This window comes from Dreissena polymorpha, chromosome 1 (assembly GCF_020536995.1).
Source record: "Dreissena polymorpha isolate Duluth1 chromosome 1, UMN_Dpol_1.0, whole genome shotgun sequence".
NCBI lineage: Eukaryota > Metazoa > Mollusca > Bivalvia > Myida > Dreissenidae > Dreissena > Dreissena polymorpha.
The window spans coordinates 181,232,882-181,241,301 of NC_068355.1; the positions used below are offsets into that span (position 1 = coordinate 181,232,882).

At 35.0% G+C, this 8,420-nt stretch overlaps 1 long non-coding RNA gene across 1 annotated transcript; it reads right to left on the bottom strand.

Moving 5' to 3' along the window:
- Positions 1-220: 220 nt before the first annotated feature.
- Positions 221-6,370, bottom strand: LOC127864167 (uncharacterized). The gene is made up of 4 exons (XR_008041550.1): positions 5,456-6,370; positions 4,604-4,677; positions 2,078-2,166; positions 221-1,429 (listed from the first exon to the last, which is right to left on the bottom strand). It is a non-coding gene; the product is annotated as an uncharacterized LOC127864167 (long non-coding RNA).
- Positions 6,371-8,420: the final 2,050 nt, after the last annotated feature.

Sequence of the window (8,420 nt, forward strand, 5' to 3'; positions counted from 1 at the left end):
TGAGATGATTAAAAAAAAAAAATTGGGGGGGGGGGATTCGGGGGGGGGGGGGAGGGGGGGAGGGCGTGGGGGATGGTTTGGCTGGAGTCTATTGTGGTATGTCAGGTAAGAGTTGTTTTGTTAAAGTATCAATCAAATCTAATCATAAATAAAGAAGTTATGGCAATTTTAGCAAAATTTAATAATTTGACCTTGAGAGTCAAGGTAATTCAAAGGTCAAGGTAAAATTCAACTTTCCAGGTACAGCAACCTCATGATAGCATGAAAGTATTTGAAGTTTGAAAGCAATAGCCTTGATACTTTAGAAGTAAAGTGGATCGAAACACAAAATTTAACCATATATTCAAAGTTACTAAGTCAAAAAAGGGTAATAATTCCATAAAAATGACAATTAGAGTTATGCAACTTGTCTTTTTACTGTCCCCTTATGATAGTTTGCGAGTGTTCCAAGCATAAAAGCAATATCTATGATACTTTAGGGGTAAAGTGGACCAAAACACAAAACTTAACCAAATTTCTAAGTATAAAGGGCCCTTAATTCTGTCCAAATGCCAGTCAGAATTACATAACTTTGCATGTACAGTCCCCTTATGATAGTTAATAAGTGTTGCAAGTATGAAAGCAATAGCTTTGATACTGTAGAATAAAGTGGACCTTAACACAAAACTTAAATTTTTTCAATTTTCTAAGTATAGAAAGGGCACATAATTCTGTCAAAATGCCAGTCAGAGTTACATAACTTTGCCTGCACAGTCCCCTTATGATAGTTAGTACGTGTTGCAAGTATGAAAGCAATGGCTTTGATACCTCAGGAATGAAATGGACCTAAACACAAAACTTAACCAAAATTTTCAATTTTCCAAGTATAAAAAGGGCACATAATTCTGTCAAAATGCACACCAGAGTTATCTAACTTTGCCTGCCCAGTCCCCTCATGATAGTAAGTAAGTGTACCAAGTTTGAATGCAATAGCATTGATACTTTGTGAGAAAAGTGGACCTAAACGCAAAACTTAACCGGACACCGACGCCAAGGTGATGACAATAGCTCATAATTTTTTTTCAAAAAATAGATGAGCTAAAAATATCGATATGCTTAAATATGTTTTGAAACTAATGTTTGCGAATAAGTTAAATTATAAAGAAATTCATACTTTAGTTTGTGCATTAATACTTTTATTAGATGTCATGCATATGCATCAGTGTTGTTGATGAAAGTGCATTATAAAAGTACGATCTTACACACGAATAAGTAATTATGCTCTATAACTCCATTATGTTTTATTAAAACAATCCATATTGTGACAACGTTGCTGAAAACTGCTACAACTAGGTAGCTCAAACGTGTAAGACAGCTTACTAGACTGCTACTGTTGTTTTTGCTGCTGCCTCGACGTGGCTTGGTACTGCCAAACACTTAACAAGATACGCTAAAAGACATATACTTGGCAATTTGTCAAAATGCATTATAATATTTCAAAATGGCTCCTTCATGAACATGATTGATTACAAGGGATGCAAGTGACTATGCTTTATTTGTTTTTAGAAACTACTATTCAATCAACTTTGCGCAACTGTGGACACAATGTTAGTTATAACCCAGAATTGCATATAGGTTACAGCGCAACTGTGGGCAAAATTTTAGTTAAAACCCTGATTAGAAAATAAGTTTCATATCTTCTGATTTCCCATGTATGGTGAGATACTGAAAGTAAAATAATACTGGGTAAAAGTGTGACTTGGCCAATGAAACGATGGGGCTTTGCATGCAACAAAATCACCACTTATCACTTACTGTTCAACTGTTTCACACAATTTAAGTTCCAATTTAATCCTTAGAGAAATTTAGATTTGATACAAATCTTTTTATAATATATGCAAAAAATGCCGCCTTGACTAAACAACTTACAGAACATTGACTCCAATATACCCTCTCCAAAACGTGGTTTGTGGAGTCTTATTTTCATTAATTCACATCAATTGCTGTGAGATTGAGATGTTCAGAAATAAGTAAGGCCATGGGTGCATCATTAACCTGCGTCCAAGGCTGAGGCTATTGCTGGAGACCTGAGTAGTACCTGTTTGACATTCCACCTGGAATCTCATTTCACTGAAGGGTCACGTATGGCGCAGTCGCACTCAGCGAGGTTTTCAGGAAGGGTGTCCTCTGAAATCAAATATCAACGAAGTGAATATCTAGTTGCATCAGCAGAAGGTCATTCTTATATTTGCTGCAAGGTCCAACCTTGACAACAAGTCACCATTTGACATTAAATTAGACACAGTATAAACTTCAGCTGCTGGAGTAGTATTGAATTATTATTATAAACAATTAGTAGGTCCTTTATTTAAGGCAAGTGACCGATTGCCCAAACAGTACAAAACAGCACAATACAGCACAATACAAAACAACATAAACCCAAATAAGAATAAAGCTGGGGTCACCGCCTTGGAACGGTCAATGCAAAGCATTGGGGGTTTAAACGGGTTTTGGAGCGCTCAACCTCACACTTGGCCCAGCAATATTCATAATACATCCAAGTGTAAATAAAATTTAACTTCATAGCATTGTAACTCAAATTAAAAAATAATAAAAGGGCATTAAAACGCATTCAATTTAATTACCATTTAATTACTCAATGGTATTGAAGATACCAGAGCAACAGAGTTACAACTTTTTGAGGAACGATGGAATGAAACTAGGAACAAGTGTCAACTACATTCCTTCTTTATAGAAAAAGATTTAAAAATATAGCATCCACACAGGCCATAAACTATTCAAGACAATATAACACTGTTTTACAATGTGACAGTAAACTTAAAACTGTATAAACTGTCAGGAAAATTACGCAGATTGCATAAATACTGATGGCATTTATGCTCAGACAAGTCGCATTTTTTCAGGCAATTCATAGACAAACAAGATGCGTTTGTGAAACACAATGTCCCCCTATATGATGTTTGACCTTGTAGGATGACCTTGACCTTGTGAAGGATGACCTTGACCTTTCACCACTCAAAATGTGCAGCTCCATGAGATACACATGCATGTCAAATATCAAGTTGCTATCTTCAATATTGCAAAAGTATTCATAAAATAAGCGATTTGGGCCACATATATTTGACCTCTGACCTTGAAGGATGACTCTGACCTTGAAGGATGACCTTGACCTTGACTGTTCACCACTCAAAATGTGCCGCTCCATGAGATACACATGCATGCCAAATATCAAGTTACTATCTTCAATATTGCAAAAGTGTTCATAAAATGAGCGATTTTGGCCACATATATTTGACCTCTGACCTTGAAGGATGACCTTGACCTTTCACCACTCAAAATGTGCAGCTTCATGAGATACACATGCATGCCAAATATGAAGTTGCTATCTTCAATATAGCAAAAGTCATTGCAAAATGTTAAAGTTGGCGCAAACAGACAGACCAACAGACCAACAGACAGACCAACAGACAGGGCAAAAACAATATGTCCCCCACTACTATAGTGGGGGACATAAAAAAATTAAGAACGAGAATGCCAACAAAATACACCCAGTTAGAAGACTGGTTTACATTGATTGTGAGTACATTGGCACACATGTTAACTGGTCATTTTTTCTTCATTAAACAAGTACAGAGAATCTGGCTTCTTACTAAACTTGTACACAATATTCTGCCCACAAACATAATTGACAACTTTCATGAAGATTCAACTTAAATTGCCTTTAAATAGTGACCAGATGTAATAATAGTGGATGCCAACTGCCCAACAGCCAACATGCAGCTGCTGCTGGTTGTTCTATTATACATGAACCTTCAGGAATAACCAGGCTAATCAGGGACAACACTTTCTGCTATTATAGAATTTTTGTTTTAAAGAAATATGTTCTTAGCAAAATCCAGTTTAGGCGGTAAGTGGTGTCCCTGATTGGAGTCAAACTCTTTACGCCATCAACCTGTTTCCCAGTGCAAGGCTCATATCTGTTTTTAAAGCTTCTATAACTCTTATAATTACAACACAAAGTGAACATAATCTGTTATATCTAATCAACGTGTTGTTGTTTCTGTTTTAATTTTTGATGAATGGCTTGGTGTAAACATTGAACTCACTTTGCCATAGACAAAAGTAACCCAACAATGCTGAGGTTGGCATAAAAAAGACATAATTTTGTAACTCGTGAATGAAATTAAAAACAAATGATGAATTTGCCTCGTTTTTAATTATAGAACATTTAAATTGCTTTAGAGCAAAATCTTTACATATAAGGGTTTTTTATTTTCAGCTACTTAAAAAACATATGGAATTGATTATGCTCTAAATCAATCTAAATGTTCCATAATTGAAAACAAGTCAAATGGTAGCTATAGATGTTCAATTTAAAATACAAATTTGAGGGTCAAGCTTGAACCTTATGCATTTTCTTCATATATATGTTACAATAGTTTGTGGCTGAACCCTTAAACTTAGTTAAGATAAACTGGTCAATTAATTGAAAGGCAGAAACCCCAGTTTGCATAGGGTTTAACCTTATTTGTTAAAACTTGATTCCATCTTAAGTATTAGGCAATGCCACAGTGACCCCTTTTGCGATGGGAATAGGACTTACTTATTGAGACGTATTGGTTGTGTTGTAGTTGGGGAACGCCGTTCTCTGGGCCTGAACTTGTGAGTATAAGGCCTCTGTGAACAGATAAAAGGACCTTAGCGCATCCTAGAAATGTGTCCTTGTAAACCAAATAATTCAATGCATTCTGAAATGTCATCAATTACATTGGATGTAAATCAAGTTTGTTTGAGTAAAAAAAGAAATACATTATGTTTGAAAACTCTTGATACAAATGAGATATACACTAAACACTTCATGCAAACATACAAACATAGACTACTATATACTGTACACTAGAGCCAAACATTTTTCATCCATCTTAAACCAATATTTATTAAGTGCACTTCAACAGCAAGACAAATCGGTATGCACCCCCCTTTGCCATTTCAAGGCAATTATGAATATTAACGATAACATAATGATAGAGATTTATTAATATATGAAAAGCACAAACTATTTTAATTGAAATTTGAAGTAGACAAGAGATGTGTTCGTCAGAAACACAATGCTCCTTATTGTGCTGCTTTGAAATAAAATTTCAATATATCATTTGGCAGGTTTAGAAATTATCTCCCTTTTAAAGCTTATTTCTTCCCTTGGATTGTATTTTTTTACTTTTGACCTTAGAGGATGACCTTGACCTTTCACCACTCAAAATGTGCAACTTCATGAGATACACATGCATGTCAAATATCAAAATGCTAGCTTCAATATTGCAAAAGTTATGGCCAACGTTAAAGTTTTCGGACGGACGGACAGACTGACTGACGGACAGTTCAACTGCTATATGCCACCCTACCAGGGGACATACAAACTGAACATTATACATAGTAAATGACAGTACCAATGTACCTTATGGATGAGGTAATCTCGGCCCCACAGCAGGAGAGTTTGGAGCCCAAGAATTAGACTGGCTTCACCATGCAGATAGGACATGTTGAGCATTTGCCCCAAGGTCCTGGGCTAGGACGTGTTGCTGGGCATCTGGGCCCAGCTGACCAGAGATCCTGTTTTTCAGCAGGGTACCGATCTATGATTGCTAGGAACTAGCTCTTAAAACAAAATTCGGCAATTTAAATAAATATTGAAAATAAATGAAGATAATAATTTTATAATGTGCAGAAGGCATTAAATAATTGTTTTACTTAAATTTAATAGAATTTAATAATTAAAGTGGATTTTTTATTGCAAGAAGAAACTGTTGTTCAAGGGCTAAATTTCAGCAGAAAAATAGACACAACTATGCCCTGACCTATGATTCAAACTGATATCAGATTAACTTTTATTTGCTATTTATTTACCAAGTTTGATAAATTTAAAATCAGAGAATTCACATTTTATGCTAGGAACTTTTCCTCAATCAGGCAGAAAAAGGACTGACGTAAAGTGAACTATATGAGCCTCATTCTCAGATAAATAGGACATAATGTATGCGCAGTCTGCACAGGCTAAGCTGGGATGATTCTTTAATAGGACTTAATGTATGTGCAGTCTGCACAGGCTAATCTGGGATGACACTTTAATAGGACTTAATGTATGCGCAGTCTGCACAGGCTAATCTGGGATGACACTTTAATAGGACTTAATGTATGCGCAGTCTGCACAGGCTAATCTGGGATGATACTTTAATAGGACTTAATGTATGCGCAGTCTGCACAGGCTAATCTGGGATGACACTTTAATAGGACTTGATGTATGCGCAGTCTGCACAGGCTAATCTGGGATGACACTTTAATAGGACTTAATGTATATGCAGTCTGCACAGGCTAATCTGGGATGACACTTTAATAAGGCTTAATGTATGCACAGTCTACACAGGCTAATCTGGGATGACACTTTAATAGGACTTAATGTATGCGCAGTCTACACAGGCTAATCTGGGATGATACTTAATATAAACAAGTGAAACTCCAGCGTCTGGAGCAGTATTGCATTCTCATTATATACAATTAGTTGGTCCTTTATTTAAGACAAGTGACCAATTGCCTTAAACAATAAGAAACAGCCTAATACAAAACAACATACACACAAATAAGAATAAAGCTGGGAACTGTCAGTGCAAAGAATTGAGGGTTTAAACCAGTATTGGATCGCTCAACCTCACATTTGGCCCAGCAATATTCATGATATATATAAGTGTAAATAAAATGTAACCTCATAGCATTGTAACTCAAATTAAATAATAATAAAAGGGAATTTAAACGCATTCAATTTAATTACCATTTAGTTACCTAATGGTAAAGAGACCAGAGCAACAGAGTTTTTTGAGGAACCGACGATGACATGAAATTACGTACAAGAATCAACTACATCCCTTATTTTGAGAAAAGATTTAAGAATTAGCATTATAAAGATAATATTTTAGAAATTTAAAGCACAAACATTAAGCCCCATACCACAGAGCATCGCTCAAATAATACTTGTTGTTCTTGTTGCTGCTGCCTCTGCGACCAGGCAATAGAAAGAGACTCCCGACGACAAAGTCACCACCCCAAACCCGGGAATTCCCGACTACTGTTGTTGAATGGTGTCAATCGCATAGTTTTTAGTGACAAATGAATATGCGTTGCAACATTTTTTTTTCATACCTGCTTTTTTAGTGACAAACATTGCGTCTATAATTGATATTAAGGATTAATTTTTTACCAATTATAACTCAAAATAGTGTTGTATCAATGTGTTACGCGCACCAATGTGTATCAATGTGTTACGCGCACCAACGTTAAATTGAAATGTTGGGGGTTTTAAACGGCGAAGAATATATGGTAAAGTACAGTTTGTAGCAAGGTGAAATATTAATAAAAACAGGCATAACTTAATCAATTTGAAGTGTGAGACTGTACACCTTTAAATATGCATGTATGCAACTTTAAATGTGCTACTTTACAACTTAAATAACTTTAAATGTAAGACTACATAGTTCTCAGCAACTGTAAATGTGAGACAATACAACTTTAAATGTGACACTTTACAATTTAAAATGTGAGACTGTGCATCTTTAAATGTGAGAGTAAATGACTTAAAAAGTGAGACTAAACAACTTTAAATTTGAGACAATACAATTCTTAATGTGACAATACACAACTTAAAATGTCAGATTGTACACCTTTAAATGTGATAGTATATTATATAACTTAAATACGTGAGACTAAACAACTTTAATGTAAGACAATACAACTGTATTACATATCATAAGAAACAATTGTTGTGAGTTGAATACATGACTGTACTGTAAGTGTATGAGTACTTGAGTTTACACGTTTTGTCGATGGATAAGCCAGAAATGTAGAAATACAGATGACCCTCTATGGTGAAGTCTGTCTATCTTGCTACCAGTGGTCATTATACTCAGTAACTATAACCTATTCTGGTTAAACGTTTTAGCTGTATGCGATATGGAATTGATATTTGTTGATTTCCTTCATTTTCTTTGATGTCCTCGTTTTTGTAGGACAGATATTAGATTTAAAGTTTCAAACCTATAAGCAATATAGTGCTATTGTTTTGCAAACATCTGGGCTCTACTTTAATTAATCATATCCCCTATATGTGACATAAACATTTTTTAAAACACAACAACTTCAAAATAGTAATAAATCTTAATGAACTAAGCAAATAAAGCCAGTTATTTTTATAAAAGACTTTAAAATTCGCTAGAACTATAGTGGCTAGCTCTGTGCAGAGTTTATTTTAACCGTGTTTGGAATTGGGCCAAAATGGGAAAAAATCGTGCTGTTTTGATTTTAATTGGAAACATGGGTTGTTGTTTTTTGCTAACAAATATTTAAACATTGAGATTAAGTGCTATCAAGATTAA